Source organism: Pseudophryne corroboree, chromosome 1 (assembly GCF_028390025.1).
Source record: "Pseudophryne corroboree isolate aPseCor3 chromosome 1, aPseCor3.hap2, whole genome shotgun sequence".
NCBI classification, from domain to species: domain Eukaryota; kingdom Metazoa; phylum Chordata; class Amphibia; order Anura; family Myobatrachidae; genus Pseudophryne; species Pseudophryne corroboree.
In genome coordinates, this window is record NC_086444.1 from 1,236,310,534 (window position 1) to 1,236,329,225 (window position 18,692).

Below are 18,692 nucleotides of genomic sequence, written 5' to 3' on the forward strand. Positions count from 1 at the left end.
CGCCATAGCCAGTAAGGGGGTGTGCCATTGCGGACATGCACGGACAATGGAGAAGCCCGTGTTCTGACCCGCGATCGTTCCACCACCTGATGTGGGACGTGGGGCAGATAGGCGAGAAGTGTCTAAAGATCATTATAAGAATAATCCAACATGGAATATAAAATTTAGACAGAGTTTATACATTGACGGTTTCCATGGCAACAACTTCCGGAATGACATCATTTCCTGTGAATCACTGGGGACAATGTAAATAGTACCAATAAAATTTGAGAAATGGATTAAAAAAGAAAATGTATATGGGAAATGAGATGTATATATATAATAGGGGATGAAATTTCATAGAATTCTTGATTAATAATGTTTTTTAAACTGCGTGTAATTATTGTGACGTCACTTCCTGGAAAGAAACTGATTGGCTGTTCTTCATATAAATATATGGCTCTCCACACTACACCTATGTCTTGATAAAGGTCCAAACAATAGACCGAAACGCGTCGACAGGAGGAGTGTGGACAGCCATTTTTTCCAGTTTTACCTTTAAAAACTCAGCAAGGTAAAAGAATTGTTTTTAATTTTTTTAAAGAAATTTTTTTATTTTTTTATTTTTTTATTTTTTTGATGGTTTTTGATGTAGAAGGATTTCTCCATCTTTTTGCTGCTTTCATACTTTGTGTATGTACTGTACTGTTTTGGACATTGCTGTTTTTACCTACTCGCATGTGGCGGGTAGTGTGGAATAAAACTTAGAAATTTTTTATCTTTACGTGGACCCCTTGATTTTTGGAAGTGCATATATTTGGTTGAAAGATCTCCAGAAGGACTGTATGAGAGAGGATATTAAAGAAACCCTGATGTGCATGATAAGAAGCAGCTAGACTGTGAGTGGGGTACGCCCGCCAGAATCTCTTTCTTCTCCTATATAAAGAAACCGCTATATGTTTATCACTTCCCCACTTTGTGTAAGTGGGGTACGTCTATTATAATATTCACGTCACTTCACATATCACTAGGGTATTTCTCACTAAATTTATTGGAATCTCTTTATGTAAGGATTACTATATTCTTTAGATACCCTTATATACGGGTATCCTTCAATTTAACACTTTCACATATAATTTTATGCACTAATTTATTGGTTCAGTCTACACATTGGTTCTTTTAATCTCATTTCCATATACCTGACACCGAGGGAGACTGTGGAGAAACACAAGGCTACCAATAACGAAAAACCAGAAAGGGAAAAGAAACCTTGATAGACTTGTGGCCATCCTCGAACCCTGTAAGTAGGGTACGCATCTGAAGACAAAGATACCTTTATATGTTTTCCTCATTCTACTAATCTAGTGAGTGGGGTACGCTAACTCAGAAATATAGCTATATTGGTGAATCTGGTGAAGGAATGAAAAAACAAAGATACCTTTATATATAGAGTTTTACGCTACATAGTGTGAGTTGGGGTACGCCTAAACTACACTTCTGATTATCCACTCAAGGGACTTGTTATACAGTGTGGTGTATGGAAATATAAACTGTTCTACACATATGCAATTTTTTCTTTCATATGTCATTCACACCACTGGAATAAAATATTGGATGGTTATAAGAAGAATAGAAAAGAGGAAAGAGAATCTTTTGAAGACCCCACTAAAAAGGGACGTATTGTGTATTTGTCTATGTATATTTAAGTATAATAATATAGCGCTAAGAATTGTATCCCCTCTACCTTCTTGTACTTATTGTTTGTGTGGGAGTGTGGTGATACTCCAAGGGGGGACACAGTTCAGGGCAGCTTGTAGGCGCCATTTATGATAGGAGTCTCCACTTTCTTTTTTTCTCTGGTTAAATACAATCACTATTAGGGGACTCCAGTCACAGGCAGCAACTCCATAGAGATATTTTAGGAGAATTTTTTACACGAATTAATTTTTCTCTAGTAACAAATTTTCTCCATCAAATATGTTTACTTTGAGAGATCGAAGAACCCTAATTTTAGAAAAAGCATTCAGAGATGAAAGAGAATCTGTCGATTTGATTGATGGAGACCTAGAAGGGATCATGTTAAAATTGGAAGGTATCCTCCAAAAAGAAAGTAAAATTTGGTGGGAAGTGGTATTAATGGAGAAATATCTATCCCATAAATAATTATCCCCAAAGGTCTTAAAATCAATAAAGTATCTACGTTCACCTCTGCAGGAGAAAATTTTAGTAAACGTTGGGAGGAAATAGTTGAGAACTGCTCTTATTCCCTTATGGAACTAATTGTTCTTGAGAGGAAAAAAGAACTTACCAGTTTGGATGAACAAATTAAGGAATATAGATCTTTAATACAACCATATTCAAGTTTGGAGGACTATAAAGAACTAGAAAATAATATAGAAATAAATAAAAAAAAAACAGAAAAACTCCTGATTACTAAAAAGGTGAGGAAATTCAATAGAGACAAAAAGGAAGCCATAACCCCATCAGAAGAGGGAGAGACTATAAATAGGGATAGTCCCAAGAGAAAACACACTTTAGAAAGAAATTATAAACAGGATAGGGGGACAAAGAATAATAGAGACCTGAGGACCTCCAGGCCATATAGAAAGGGACCATACACGCAGGGGGAAGTAAATCCACATACTCGGAATAGATCTCATATAAGAACTCCTGGTACATATGGAGTACGAAATTATCAAAACCAAAGGAGGTATAGAGAGAGGACTCCGGAGTGGAGACTTCCAACACGCAGATATATGGGAGAAAATAGGGAGAGAGACGAAAGGAAATACAACAATACCCCATTTCTCCGCAATAGGTACACAGAACTGGAGGAAGAAGATCCCTTCACACCTATTAATAGAGAAAGGAAGAGATCTCCTTTTTTAGAGACTTCAGGGCGAATCAGGTCATACAGATAAGGACACATCCACGCCCAAGAGGGAATAGGGGTGGTAAAAAAAGAAAAGATCAGATCAAAACAAAGAGAAAAAGGAAAAAGAGAAAGAAAAGAAAAAATTGTGAAAGGGAAACAAATCACAATTGGGAAGAAAATGTAAATACATGTAATGAAGCATCAATCATAAAATTTTTTAACCTCAGTTCTCATATACTATCACATGATGAAAATGCAGTGTTAGGGAAGGGTTTAAAATATGCTCCCACTAACCATGTGGAGCCATTTGACATCTATGTGGATGTCCAAAAATTTATACGTAAATTATCTTTAAAAAAGTTCTTCGCTAATCAAGAGAAAAACACTTCGGATATAGAGGTTGTAGAACCCACTACTCCCTTTCGTCCGAAGTCAATCTTCTTCCCGCAACACTGTAAAGGACCCCTATTAGACACCTTTGGTACTCTAGTCCTAAATGATTTAGAAAAAATCACCTCTAAAAATGAACATCAAAAAAAGAACTCAAACTTAAATTGGAAGGAAAGGAAAGCACTAAAATCTCTCAAAGAAAATAAAGACATAATTATCAAACCTGCAGATAAGGGGGGGGGGATTGTAGTATTGGACTGCAAAGATTATGAAGCTGAAATAATGCGTCAATTATCAGATTCCATCACGTATAAGATGTTGAGAAAAGATCCATCTGAATCCATACAAACCAAACTACGTCTTATGATCAAACAAGCAGTAGACACTGGTGTAATCACTGAGAAAGAGGGTAAATTTATCATCAATGAGAATCCGATAGTACCAGTAATCTACATCCTCCCTAAGGTACACAAAAGTCTAGAAAAACCCCCGGGGAGACCCATAATATCAGGTGTAGACTCTATTACGGCCAACTTATCTAAATTTATTGATTTCCATCTTCAGCCTCTGGTCTTACAAAATAAGTCCCACTTGCGAGATACTGGAGATTTCCTTGATTTATTAAAATCCATTGAGTGGGAGGAGAACTTACTGTTAGTCACAGCTGACGTAAGTTCCCTGTACACGATAATAGAACATCATGATGGCATAGAAGCCACAAAATTTTCTCTTCAACAGTCAGAAATAACGAATGACCTTCAATGCTTTATCCTGGAAGGAATCCAGTTTATTCTACAAAATAATTTTTTCCTCTTTAAAGATAGTTTCTTTCTGCAGAAGAGAGGGACAGCGATGGGCACCAGGTTCGCTCCGAGTTATGCAAACCTGTTTCTAGGTTTCTGGGAACTTAACACCATCTGGGCTAATAACCCATTCGGAGCGAACCTGGTGTCCTACGCTAGATATATAGATGATATTTTTTTTGTGTGGAGGGGAGGAAAAGAAGAACTTAGATGTTTCTGTGAACACTTAAACAATAATGACAAAAACATTATTCTAAGCTTTGACATACAAAGTCAAGCAATACACTTCCTAGATATTGTGACGTATGTAGAAGATGGGAAACTACATTTCAAAAATTATACAAAACCCACAGATTCTAGTGCATATTTATCAGCGGCTAGCTGTCATCACCCCAATTGGATTAAATCAATTCCTAATGGACAGTTTAAAAGGCTAAAAAGGAATTGTTCCAATAATATAGTCTTTGAAGAACAGGCCACTACCATGAAACAGAAGTTTCTGGCCAGTGGTTATGAAGAAGGTGGAATAGACCAGGCAATCTCCAAGGCCAGAAATATGGAACCAAGAAAGGATAGAGCCAATGGGGGTCAGGAATTTGCATTTATATCACAATATTCAGAAGAACACAAAAAGGTAGAAAAAATATTTGCTAAACACTGGCACATCTTGAAAAGGGATACAGTTTTAGGCCCCATATTACCGGATAAGCCCAAACATATATATAGAAAAGCTCCGAACCTGAAATCAAAATTGGTTACAAGCATGTATGCACCCACTCCTTGTGGATCAAACATAAAATCCACAGGCTTTTACCGATGTGGTGCCTGTATAGGATGTAAAAATATTTCTGGCAAAGGTGTAAAAAAGGTAGATCAACTAATCATTAATGGCAAAACAATTCAAATTAAAGAATTTATTACATGTAGTACGAAAAATGTGATCTATGCCATTGCATGCAGTTGCAATAAATACTATATAGGAAGAACATCACGTCCATTAAAAGTACGCATGGGAGAACACCTGCGAAATATAAAAAAAGGAGTTGAGACGCATGCTTTGTCTACTCATTTTAAGAGGGATCATGATTGTTCTACCTCTAAGATATCTGGTTTTTGGGGTATTAAGGCGATCAAGGGTAACATCAGATGCCAGGATCAAGCAATAATGTTAGCCAAGAGCGAGATGAACTTGATCTACAATTGTAAAACCCTAATACCAGATGGGTTAAACAGCGACTTCGAATTGAAATGGTTCCTGTAAAATATTTCTGGGGAATACCAATTATGACTGTATATATATGGGGGATTACTGTTTTCACTACAATGTATAAAGATATGTCATGTGATTTAGTTTATGTCGAATTAAGCACTGAAACCTTTTATGATAACTTTTCTTGCAGATTCTATCAAATGGAAAAAACCTGTCAATTAGAAGAACAAATGACAAACATCTCACTGGATTTCTGTTATATATATGTTTTTTGTTCTCTATTTTTTAGAAACAATTGATGTATTATTGTAAGATGCCCATTCCGGAAAATTTGTGTTGCCATGCCAACTAAGACTCAATCAGATAGGACATACATGGATGCATTCCATTTCGGATGGCCGAGTGGATTTGCGTTCCATTTCCCGGATATGATGCGGGACAGTAGTGTCCGCATTTCCGGCCACTTCCCCCATTCTAAAACTGAAACCCGCTCGGCGCCTGGCTCACGGAGGTTGCATCAGATGACGACTTCCGGAGCACAGGGAATGCTATGGCAACGTTAGCGCTATGACGCGCCATAGCCAGTAAGGGGGTGTGCCATTGCGGACATGCACGGACAATGGAGAAGCCCGTGTTCTGACCCGCGATCGTTCCACCACCTGATGTGGGATGTGGGGCAGATAGGCGAGAAGTGTCTAAAGATCATTATAAGAATAATCCAACATGGAATATAAAATTTAGACAGATTTATACATTGACGGTTTCCATGGCAACAACTTCCGGAATGACATCATTTCCTGTGAATCACTGGGGACAATGTAAATAGTACCAATAAAATTTGAGAAATGGATTAAAAAAGAAAATGTATATGGGAAATGAGATGTATATATATAATAGGGGATGAAATTTCATAGAATTCTTGATTAATAATGTTTTTTAAACTGCGTGTAATTATTGTGACGTCACTTCCTGGAAAGAAACTGATTGGCTGTTCTTCATATAAATATATGGCTCTCCACACTACACCTATGTCTTGATAAAGGTCCAAACAATAGACCGAAACGCGTCGACAGGAGGAGTGTGGACAGCCATTTTTTCCAGTTTTACCTTTAAAAACTCAGCAAGGTAAAAGAATTGTTTTTAATTTTTTTAAAGAAATTTTTTTATTTTTTTATTTTTTTATTTTTTTGATGGTTTTTGATGTAGAAGGATTTCTCCATCTTTTTGCTGCTTTCATACTTTGTGTATGTACTGTACTGTTTTGGACATTGCTGTTTTTACCTACTCGCATGTGGCGGGTAGTGTGGAATAAAACTTAGAAATTTTTTATCTTTACGTGGACCCCTTGATTTTTGGAAGTGCATATATTTGGTTGAAAGATCTCCAGAAGGACTGTATGAGAGAGGATATTAAAGAAACCCTGATGTGCATGATAAGAAGCAGCTAGACTGTGAGTGGGGTACGCCCGCCAGAATCTCTTTCTTCTCCTATATAAAGAAACCGCTATATGTTTATCACTTCCCCACTTTGTGTAAGTGGGGTACGTCTATTATAATATTCACGTCACTTCACATATCACTAGGGTATTTCTCACTAAATTTATTGGAATCTCTTTATGTAAGGATTACTATATTCTTTAGATACCCTTATATACGGGTATCCTTCAATTTAACACTTTCACATATAATTTTATGCACTAATTTATTGGTTCAGTCTACACATTGGTTCTTTTAATCTCATTTCCATATACCTGACACCGAGGGAGACTGTGGAGAAACACAAGGCTACCAATAACGAAAAACCAGAAAGGGAAAAGAAACCTTGATAGACTTGTGGCCATCCTCGAACCCTGTAAGTAGGGTACGCATCTGAAGACAAAGATACCTTTATATGTTTTCCTCATTCTACTAATCTAGTGAGTGGGGTACGCTAACTCAGAAATATAGCTATATTGGTGAATCTGGTGAAGGAATGAAAAAACAAAGATACCTTTATATATAGAGTTTTACGCTACATAGTGTGAGTTGGGGTACGCCTAAACTACACTTCTGATTATCCACTCAAGGGACTTGTTATACAGTGTGGTGTATGGAAATATAAACTGTTCTACACATATGCAATTTTTTCTTTCATATGTCATTCACACCACTGGAATAAAATATTGGATGGTTATAAGAAGAATAGAAAAGAGGAAAGAGAATCTTTTGAAGACCCCACTAAAAAGGGACGTATTGTGTATTTGTCTATGTATATTTAAGTATAATAATATAGCGCTAAGAATTGTATCCCCTCTACCTTCTTGTACTTATTGTTTGTGTGGGAGTGTGGTGATACTCCAAGGGGGGACACAGTTCAGGGCAGCTTGTAGGCGCCATTTATGATAGGAGTCTCCACTTTCTTTTTTTCTCTGGTTAAATACAATCACTATTAGGGGACTCCAGTCACAGGCAGCAACTCCATAGAGATATTTTAGGAGAATTTTTTACACGAATTAATTTTTCTCTAGTAACAAATTTTCTCCATCAAATATGTTTACTTTGAGAGATCGAAGAACCCTAATTTTAGAAAAAGCATTCAGAGATGAAAGAGAATCTGTCGATTTGATTGATGGAGACCTAGAAGGGATCATGTTAAAATTGGAAGGTATCCTCCAAAAAGAAAGTAAAATTTGGTGGGAAGTGGTATTAATGGAGAAATATCTATCCCATAAAATTATCCCCAAAGGTCTTAAAATCAATAAAGTATCTACGTTCACCTCTGCAGGAGAAAATTTTAGTAAACGTTGGGAGGAAATAGTTGAGAACTGCTCTTATTCCCTTATGGAACTAATTGTTCTTGAGAGGAAAAAAGAACTTACCAGTTTGGATGAACAAATTAAGGAATATAGATCTTTAATACAACCATATTCAAGTTTGGAGGACTATAAAGAACTAGAAAATAATATAGAAATAAATAAAAAAAAAACAGAAAAACTCCTGATTACTAAAAAGGTGAGGAAATTCAATAGAGACAAAAAGGAAGCCATAACCCCATCAGAAGAGGGAGAGACTATAAATAGGGATAGTCCCAAGAGAAAACACACTTTAGAAAGAAATTATAAACAGGATAGGGGGACAAAGAATAATAGAGACCTGAGGACCTCCAGGCCATATAGAAAGGGACCATACACGCAGGGGGAAGTAAATCCACATACTCGGAATAGATCTCATATAAGAACTCCTGGTACATATGGAGTACGAAATTATCAAAACCAAAGGAGGTATAGAGAGAGGACTCCGGAGTGGAGACTTCCAACACGCAGATATATGGGAGAAAATAGGGAGAGAGACGAAAGGAAATACAACAATACCCCATTTCTCCGCAATAGGTACACAGAACTGGAGGAAGAAGATCCCTTCACACCTATTAATAGAGAAAGGAAGAGATCTCCTTTTTTAGAGACTTCAGGGCGAATCAGGTCATACAGATAAGGACACATCCACGCCCAAGAGGGAATAGGGGTGGTAAAAAAAGAAAAGATCAGATCAAAACAAAGAGAAAAAGGAAAAAGAGAAAGAAAAGAAAAAATTGTGAAAGGGAAACAAATCACAATTGGGAAGAAAATGTAAATACATGTAATGAAGCATCAATCATAAAATTTTTTAACCTCAGTTCTCATATACTATCACATGATGAAAATGCAGTGTTAGGGAAGGGTTTAAAATATGCTCCCACTAACCATGTGGAGCCATTTGACATCTATGTGGATGTCCAAAAATTTATACGTAAATTATCTTTAAAAAAGTTCTTCGCTAATCAAGAGAAAAACACTTCGGATATAGAGGTTGTAGAACCCACTACTCCCTTTCGTCCGAAGTCAATCTTCTTCCCGCAACACTGTAAAGGACCCCTATTAGACACCTTTGGTACTCTAGTCCTAAATGATTTAGAAAAAATCACCTCTAAAAATGAACATCAAAAAAAGAACTCAAACTTAAATTGGAAGGAAAGGAAAGCACTAAAATCTCTCAAAGAAAATAAAGACATAATTATCAAACCTGCAGATAAGGGGGGGGGGATTGTAGTATTGGACTGCAAAGATTATGAAGCTGAAATAATGCGTCAATTATCAGATTCCATCACGTATAAGATGTTGAGAAAAGATCCATCTGAATCCATACAAACCAAACTACGTCTTATGATCAAACAAGCAGTAGACACTGGTGTAATCACTGAGAAAGAGGGTAAATTTATCATCAATGAGAATCCGATAGTACCAGTAATCTACATCCTCCCTAAGGTACACAAAAGTCTAGAAAAACCCCCGGGGAGACCCATAATATCAGGTGTAGACTCTATTACGGCCAACTTATCTAAATTTATTGATTTCCATCTTCAGCCTCTGGTCTTACAAAATAAGTCCCACTTGCGAGATACTGGAGATTTCCTTGATTTATTAAAATCCATTGAGTGGGAGGAGAACTTACTGTTAGTCACAGCTGACGTAAGTTCCCTGTACACGATAATAGAACATCATGATGGCATAGAAGCCACAAAATTTTCTCTTCAACAGTCAGAAATAACGAATGACCTTCAATGCTTTATCCTGGAAGGAATCCAGTTTATTCTACAAAATAATTTTTTCCTCTTTAAAGATAGTTTCTTTCTGCAGAAGAGAGGGACAGCGATGGGCACCAGGTTCGCTCCGAGTTATGCAAACCTGTTTCTAGGTTTCTGGGAACTTAACACCATCTGGGCTAATAACCCATTCGGAGCGAACCTGGTGTCCTACGCTAGATATATAGATGATATTTTTTTTGTGTGGAGGGGAGGAAAAGAAGAACTTAGATGTTTCTGTGAACACTTAAACAATAATGACAAAAACATTATTCTAAGCTTTGACATACAAAGTCAAGCAATACACTTCCTAGATATTGTGACGTATGTAGAAGATGGGAAACTACATTTCAAAAATTATACAAAACCCACAGATTCTAGTGCATATTTATCAGCGGCTAGCTGTCATCACCCCAATTGGATTAAATCAATTCCTAATGGACAGTTTAAAAGGCTAAAAAGGAATTGTTCCAATAATATAGTCTTTGAAGAACAGGCCACTACCATGAAACAGAAGTTTCTGGCCAGTGGTTATGAAGAAGGTGGAATAGACCAGGCAATCTCCAAGGCCAGAAATATGGAACCAAGAAAGGATAGAGCCAATGGGGGTCAGGAATTTGCATTTATATCACAATATTCAGAAGAACACAAAAAGGTAGAAAAAATATTTGCTAAACACTGGCACATCTTGAAAAGGGATACAGTTTTAGGCCCCATATTACCGGATAAGCCCAAACATATATATAGAAAAGCTCCGAACCTGAAATCAAAATTGGTTACAAGCATGTATGCACCCACTCCTTGTGGATCAAACATAAAATCCACAGGCTTTTACCGATGTGGTGCCTGTATAGGATGTAAAAATATTTCTGGCAAAGGTGTAAAAAAGGTAGATCAACTAATCATTAATGGCAAAACAATTCAAATTAAAGAATTTATTACATGTAGTACGAAAAATGTGATCTATGCCATTGCATGCAGTTGCAATAAATACTATATAGGAAGAACATCACGTCCATTAAAAGTACGCATGGGAGAACACCTGCGAAATATAAAAAAAGGAGTTGAGACGCATGCTTTGTCTACTCATTTTAAGAGGGATCATGATTGTTCTACCTCTAAGATATCTGGTTTTTGGGGTATTAAGGCGATCAAGGGTAACATCAGATGCCAGGATCAAGCAATAATGTTAGCCAAGAGCGAGATGAACTTGATCTACAATTGTAAAACCCTAATACCAGATGGGTTAAACAGCGACTTCGAATTGAAATGGTTCCTGTAAAATATTTCTGGGGAATACCAATTATGACTGTATATATATGGGGGATTACTGTTTTCACTACAATGTATAAAGATATGTCATGTGATTTAGTTTATGTCGAATTAAGCACTGAAACCTTTTATGATAACTTTTCTTGCAGATTCTATCAAATGGAAAAAACCTGTCAATTAGAAGAACAAATGACAAACATCTCACTGGATTTCTGTTATATATATGTTTTTTGTTCTCTATTTTTTAGAAACAATTGATGTATTATTGTAAGATGCCCATTCCGGAAAATTTGTGTTGCCATGCCAACTAAGACTCAATCAGATAGGACATACATGGATGCATTCCATTTCGGATGGCCGAGTGGATTTGCGTTCCATTTCCCGGATATGATGCGGGACAGTAGTGTCCGCATTTCCGGCCACTTCCCCCATTCTAAAACTGAAACCCGCTCGGCGCCTGGCTCACGGAGGTTGCATCAGATGACGACTTCCGGAGCACAGGGAATGCTATGGCAACGTTAGCGCTATGACGCGCCATAGCCAGTAAGGGGGTGTGCCATTGCGGACATGCACGGACAATGGAGAAGCCCGTGTTCTGACCCGCGATCGTTCCACCACCTGATGTGGGATGTGGGGCAGATAGGCGAGAAGTGTCTAAAGATCATTATAAGAATAATCCAACATGGAATATAAAATTTAGACAGATTTATACATTGACGGTTTCCATGGCAACAACTTCCGGAATGACATCATTTCCTGTGAATCACTGGGGACAATGTAAATAGTACCAATAAAATTTGAGAAATGGATTAAAAAAGAAAATGTATATGGGAAATGAGATGTATATATATAATAGGGGATGAAATTTCATAGAATTCTTGATTAATAATGTTTTTTAAACTGCGTGTAATTATTGTGACGTCACTTCCTGGAAAGAAACTGATTGGCTGTTCTTCATATAAATATATGGCTCTCCACACTACACCTATGTCTTGATAAAGGTCCAAACAATAGACCGAAACGCGTCGACAGGAGGAGTGTGGACAGCCATTTTTTCCAGTTTTACCTTTAAAAACTCAGCAAGGTAAAAGAATTGTTTTTAATTTTTTTAAAGAAATTTTTTTATTTTTTTATTTTTTTATTTTTTTGATGGTTTTTGATGTAGAAGGATTTCTCCATCTTTTTGCTGCTTTCATACTTTGTGTATGTACTGTACTGTTTTGGACATTGCTGTTTTTACCTACTCGCATGTGGCGGGTAGTGTGGAATAAAACTTAGAAATTTTTTATCTTTACGTGGACCCCTTGATTTTTGGAAGTGCATATATTTGGTTGAAAGATCTCCAGAAGGACTGTATGAGAGAGGATATTAAAGAAACCCTGATGTGCATGATAAGAAGCAGCTAGACTGTGAGTGGGGTACGCCCGCCAGAATCTCTTTCTTCTCCTATATAAAGAAACCGCTATATGTTTATCACTTCCCCACTTTGTGTAAGTGGGGTACGTCTATTATAATATTCACGTCACTTCACATATCACTAGGGTATTTCTCACTAAATTTATTGGAATCTCTTTATGTAAGGATTACTATATTCTTTAGATACCCTTATATACGGGTATCCTTCAATTTAACACTTTCACATATAATTTTATGCACTAATTTATTGGTTCAGTCTACACATTGGTTCTTTTAATCTCATTTCCATATACCTGACACCGAGGGAGACTGTGGAGAAACACAAGGCTACCAATAACGAAAAATCAGAAAGGGAAAAGAAACCTTGATAGACTTGTGGCCATCCTCGAACCCTGTAAGTAGGGTACGCATCTGAAGACAAAGATACCTTTATATGTTTTCCTCATTCTACTAATCTAGTGAGTGGGGTACGCTAACTCAGAAATATAGCTATATTGGTGAATCTGGTGAAGGAATGAAAAAACAAAGATACCTTTATATATAGAGTTTTACGCTACATAGTGTGAGTTGGGGTACGCCTAAACTACACTTCTGATTATCCACTCAAGGGACTTGTTATACAGTGTGGTGTATGGAAATATAAACTGTTCTACACATATGCAATTTTTTCTTTCATATGTCATTCACACCACTGGAATAAAATATTGGATGGTTATAAGAAGAATAGAAAAGAGGAAAGAGAATCTTTTGAAGACCCCACTAAAAAGGGACGTATTGTGTATTTGTCTATGTATTTTTAAGTATAATAATATAGCGCTAAGAATTGTATCCCCTCTACCTTCTTGTACTTATTGCTTGTGTGGGAGTGTGGTGATACTCCAAGGGGGGACACAGTTCAGGGCAGCTTGTAGGCGCCATTTATGATAGGAGTCTCCACTTTCTTTTTTTCTCTTGTTAAATACACGAAAATTGCCCGCCGCACATCTATAATAAATATATATATATATATATATATATATATATATATATATATACAAACACAAGAATCCACTGCACTCGCCATTCCCAGGAGAGGGGTGCACTCACATAATCCCCACTCACTGGGGTGCAGTGGGCTGTTATCAACGTACTCAAATCTACATATACAGTGGACCCTGCACACTCCTTGTCAGATTCAGTCACCTTAATGCTTTAGTATTCATCTGAATAAATATTGGGGTTTTGATTTATGATTTCTACACTGGATGTTTGTTTGCATCCCAATCCACAGGACCCCATTTCACCACAAGTCCTACTCTATCACATAAACTGGCTACTGCTATCTCATAGGGAAAATGTACTTACTGTACCTAGTTTACAGCTTACCTACCACACTTATAGCTTTTAAAAGGCAAGACAGTTATCAACACAACTACACAAGTGTGCTTACCTGGTTTAAAGCTCACCTGCCTGCTGACTTCTTGCTTTCAAAGTGAGACAGTCACCAACACACCTAAACAGCAGCTGACCCTGGTTAACAGTTGATAGAGTTGATAATTAGCCATTATATTGGGTTATAATAATCAAATGCTTTTTATATCAGAAAGTTGTGTTTAAGCAAGGTTTGGACATATTTCAGACTGATATATAGAATATTGGAACTATAAGTTAGTCACGCACACCATTGTTTGAAAGGGAAGTAGCTAGCATCCTGTGCTCTCTACAGAAACAGAAATGCATCTAAATGCAGTTCTCAGAGGAAGTTGAGAACAATAGATAGGCGGATGTGAAAGGATGTTGGCAAGGCGTAGTGGAGCTAGGAATGTATGACGTTATTATGCTATACATTTACTGTAAATTATGTATTGAATGTTACAAAATGGAAGGGACGTAGCTTACGTTGAACCAATGTTTAGATTGTAACCCCTCCTTTGGGGAGGAGATGTGGGCTGGCCAACTATGTCTGAATGTGAAATGTATGTGTATAAAAATGCTAGCAGACCAAAATAAATTCAGAATACTTGTGAGACATATCCTGTGTGGTTGTTTCATTTGAGTGTTCTCCCAATGTGTTGGCCCCTGCTTCAAAGAGGTGACTTGATAATTGAAGGATTATTTCTTTAGTGACCAGACGGAGCTAATGAGGCCAGCTCCATCAATCATGGGGGCATCGTTGCCGGAATGACTGATTCAAGAAGAGACATCTAATGAATAATTTCTGTTTTGGAATTGACCGGCTCTCGCAGACTCTGTTAATACCGGGGTGAGTAATAATTGTTACTCAAAATCAGATTCTCTGAGTGCCGTTGTAAGTACATTATAGAGAAAAAAACTTTCATTTATGTCCTTTTTGACCGTCATCATAGAACCCGATTATCTTGTCACACATCCCCTAGACTAACTGAATTATATTGTATTGCTTAACTTAAAGGTGTATTGCTTGTTGCAGCTTAAAGCAGATAAGGCGTATTGCTTGTTGCAGCTTAAAAACAGATAAGGCGTATTGATTGTTGTTGTTTATATGTCTATTGTGGTTGAAAGGTTGTTTTGAATTTTTGACAATGCTTTATTAGCGCATGCGATCGCAGAGCAACCAGTGCTGTGTTATGGTGCAAAGGAATACCTTGGTTGAAACTTTATGCAAAACTAACCAGTGAATTTTTTGCAACATAGATAAGCATCTCAGCATGAGAAAGGTGTTTTTACAGAATTGTGATTATTGTGGGATGTCATTTAAATGCTCAAATGTTATCAGTGCATAAAAATGAACCATATCCTTTATGCTTAGCTGATGAACCTACTGATCATTTTAAAAATACCAGCAGTGTGTCCAACAAGTTTTCAGAAATGTTAGAAGACTGAATATGGTGTTTAGATTGCATGTATTGTAAATGTGATATATTACAGTCAGACAAGTAAAATTAATCTTCAGAAGAAACAGGAAAAAAGGAGATAAAAGTGTGTGTCCAGACAAAACCTAAGCCAGTGATACATAGTTAACTTCTCACACAACTAGACATATCCCTCTTCGCCGCAAGTGGATACGGCCACACCCATAGGGCTTAATTACCCCAATGGGAGGGACAGGGAGAAGAATGGAAACGCGTTCACCTATAGAGATTGTTGTGATGAAAGAAGGGAGGAAAAGCATCAAACACATTGATGCCATTCTTAAAAGGGCCAATTTTCCAAAAGACGGAATATTAGACCCACAGGCTTGGAAAAGATTTCAAGTCACAGACGGTCACTGGTTACAGAGAAAGGGTTATCTGGACACTGTAAATATATGGCAAACTGTTTCACAGGAAGTTGAAGATGAAAAAACAATGAGAAGGGAAGATTATCTGTCTGATGTAATGCCACCACCCTATGCTCCAATAATACATAATACCGTTAACAGTGGTATACCCACTGAAGGTGTAGCAGGGGGGTCAGCTCCCTCAGTAGTACCAGTACAAGCAGAACAAAAGACACCTGCTGTTACAGGAGCCTTATATCCCTCACTAGTACCAGTACAAGCAGAACAAATGACACCTTCTGTTACAGGAGGCTTATATCCCTCACTAATACCAATGCATGCAGAACAAAATACACCTGAAAAACGTTATTTAAATGCTTTAAGTTTTGTAGAGAACCCAGAAGGTACGCTGGTCCTTAGAGATGTAAACCAGTACCCTGAAAGAAAGTGTCCTGTTTGTGAGAGATGTGTCCCGGAGGGCAGTGAAAAATTTCCATTTTGTGGTAACTGGGTAGACCCAAACTCAGGGCCATGTGAATCACAATATGTTAAAGGGGGAAATGTAAAATCACAAGTTCCGTGGATGTTAAAGAGATTGTGGGATTTCAATAATAGTCCTGATAAAAAAAATCCAAAAGCAGTACCTGGTGATAAATATACCACGTACTGCCTATCAGAGTTAATAGCCACCCTAATACCAGACATACAACTGACAGGTTACCTGGGGCTGAGGGTTATAGTGCAGAATATGTGGAGCAGGAACAATACATACCCTGGCTCCCTTCAGAGGTTATGCGTACTGTAAATGACTTACCAGATATCAGAAAAAGTCCAGCTGAATTTGAAAAGAAGATTAAACAAGCTACTGTTGTGTATAAACCATGTTGGGTTGACTTAGAACAGATTCTTAAAGCCTCCATAGGAATAAGTGAATATAATAAAGTTTTAGCTATAACCACCCAAGCTGCAGATGGTCATAGAGGGGAAATTAAGGCAGCTCCCCCTGAAGCTAACCGTTATACTCTAGCTTCAGGCTTGCAACTGTTATATAGAGTACAAGTCAGGTGTGCGCAGATCAGAGACACTGCCCCAGCTGAACCTGATCTGGTACAAAAAACCCTCAGCATAAGGGAATAATATGACAAATTGTCAGTTAAACAAGAAAATGAAGGATTTCCCATTGCAGAGGCTAACAACGCCAGACTGTTCAAGACCAGGTTCCTTAATGGACTTAGACCTGAATACAGGCAGCAGTTGTATGCTGTCCGACCAGAAGCAAATTTGATGAACAATACCTCACTAGTAGAAGTCCTAGAAGGGATTCAAGATAATGAAAAAGAAAGGAGGGATAAGAGAACTTCCAAAGCACCAGCTGTTACTATACATGTAGTGCAGGCTGCCCAGTCTAACACCAAGACAATTAAGGTCCAAAATCAAGGTAAAGGTGTTAATAACTCCAGGCCCTACACCACAAGAAATGTGCAGGGTGAAGACATGACTGGTAAATGTTTTTTGCAAGGTTTCAGGTCATCAGAAGAAGGAATGCAGAAAATACCAGGCATAGCTGAAATCTAAGGACTCTGTCCCAACCTTCACGGTACAACAGGAATGACTGAATCCTGCTCCGGGGTCCACCTACTCAAGTGACACCTACACTGACCCCATTAAAGGTACTGTTATGCTTACTCTACCTACAGGAAACACCCTAGAATGCCTTTTGGACACTGGAGCAGCAGTCACTGTACTTAAGAAAACTGACGTCCCAGAAGAACTCTTGACCAGCCACTATGTTGAAGGGACAGGGCTGGGAGGACAGCCCCTCCCTCTTCAGAGAAGTAAGCCAACTTCTCTCCGTATAAATGATGAACTTACACCTGTACCCATTGAATTTTTGACTTCACCCACATGCCCAGTGAATCTGCTAGGAGCTGATATCCTTAACATCATGCAAGCTACTATCCAGTATACCCCACAAGGAATCAAGTATACCAGCAACATTCCAGATATTATGATACCCAACATTGAAGCAGCAATTGAAGTTTTCCTACTACAAGAAACTGCCAAGCCCAGCTCAGAATTAACCCTTCCAGAATGGGTTACTTCTCAAGTCCCGGACAGACTATGGTCAAAAGGAAAGATGGATACTGGACTACTACGAGTTCAACCTGTCCACCTGCAGCTCAAGCCCGGAACCATACCTGTCTCAATCAGGCAGTACCCCCTTACCACTGCACAAACTGAAGCCATTGCAAAGCAAATCCAAGCCTTTCAAGAAAATCGGATCATTGTCCAGTGTAGATCCCCATGGAACACTCCATTGTTTCCTGTGAAAAAGAAAGGTGGTCAAGGTCAAGGTCTAGGTCAAGATGGAGCACAAGAAGTACAATATAGACTTGTTCATGATCTAAGAGAAGTCAACAAGAGACTGGTGATCAATTCTCCTATTGTGCCAAATCCTCATACCTTGCTGAACCAGATCCCACCTTCAGGGGCCTGGTTCACGGTAATCGATTTGGCCAACGCCTATTTTTCAATTCCGATCACAGAAGAATCACAGGCAATGCTAGCCTTCACTCATGATGGAAAACAGTATTGTTGGACCAAACTCCCACAAGGAGGAGCAACCAGTCCATCAGACTACACTGAAGCGATGTCACTCATTCTACAAGCATGGAGACCATTGTTCCCAGAAAACACACAGCTCATACAATATGTAGATGATCTATTGCTAGCCACAAGTACAGAAGACCAATGTAAACAAGAGACTGTATCCCTGTTAAGATTTCTAGAAGAGCAAAATTGCAGAGCTTCCAAGGAAAAGCTTCAACTGTGCCAGCAGAGGGTCATCTTCCTTGGTCACTGTATCTCACAAGGAACCAGACACCTCACTGAAGAAAAAAATGGCTCATTCTACAAACCAAAGACCATCAAACA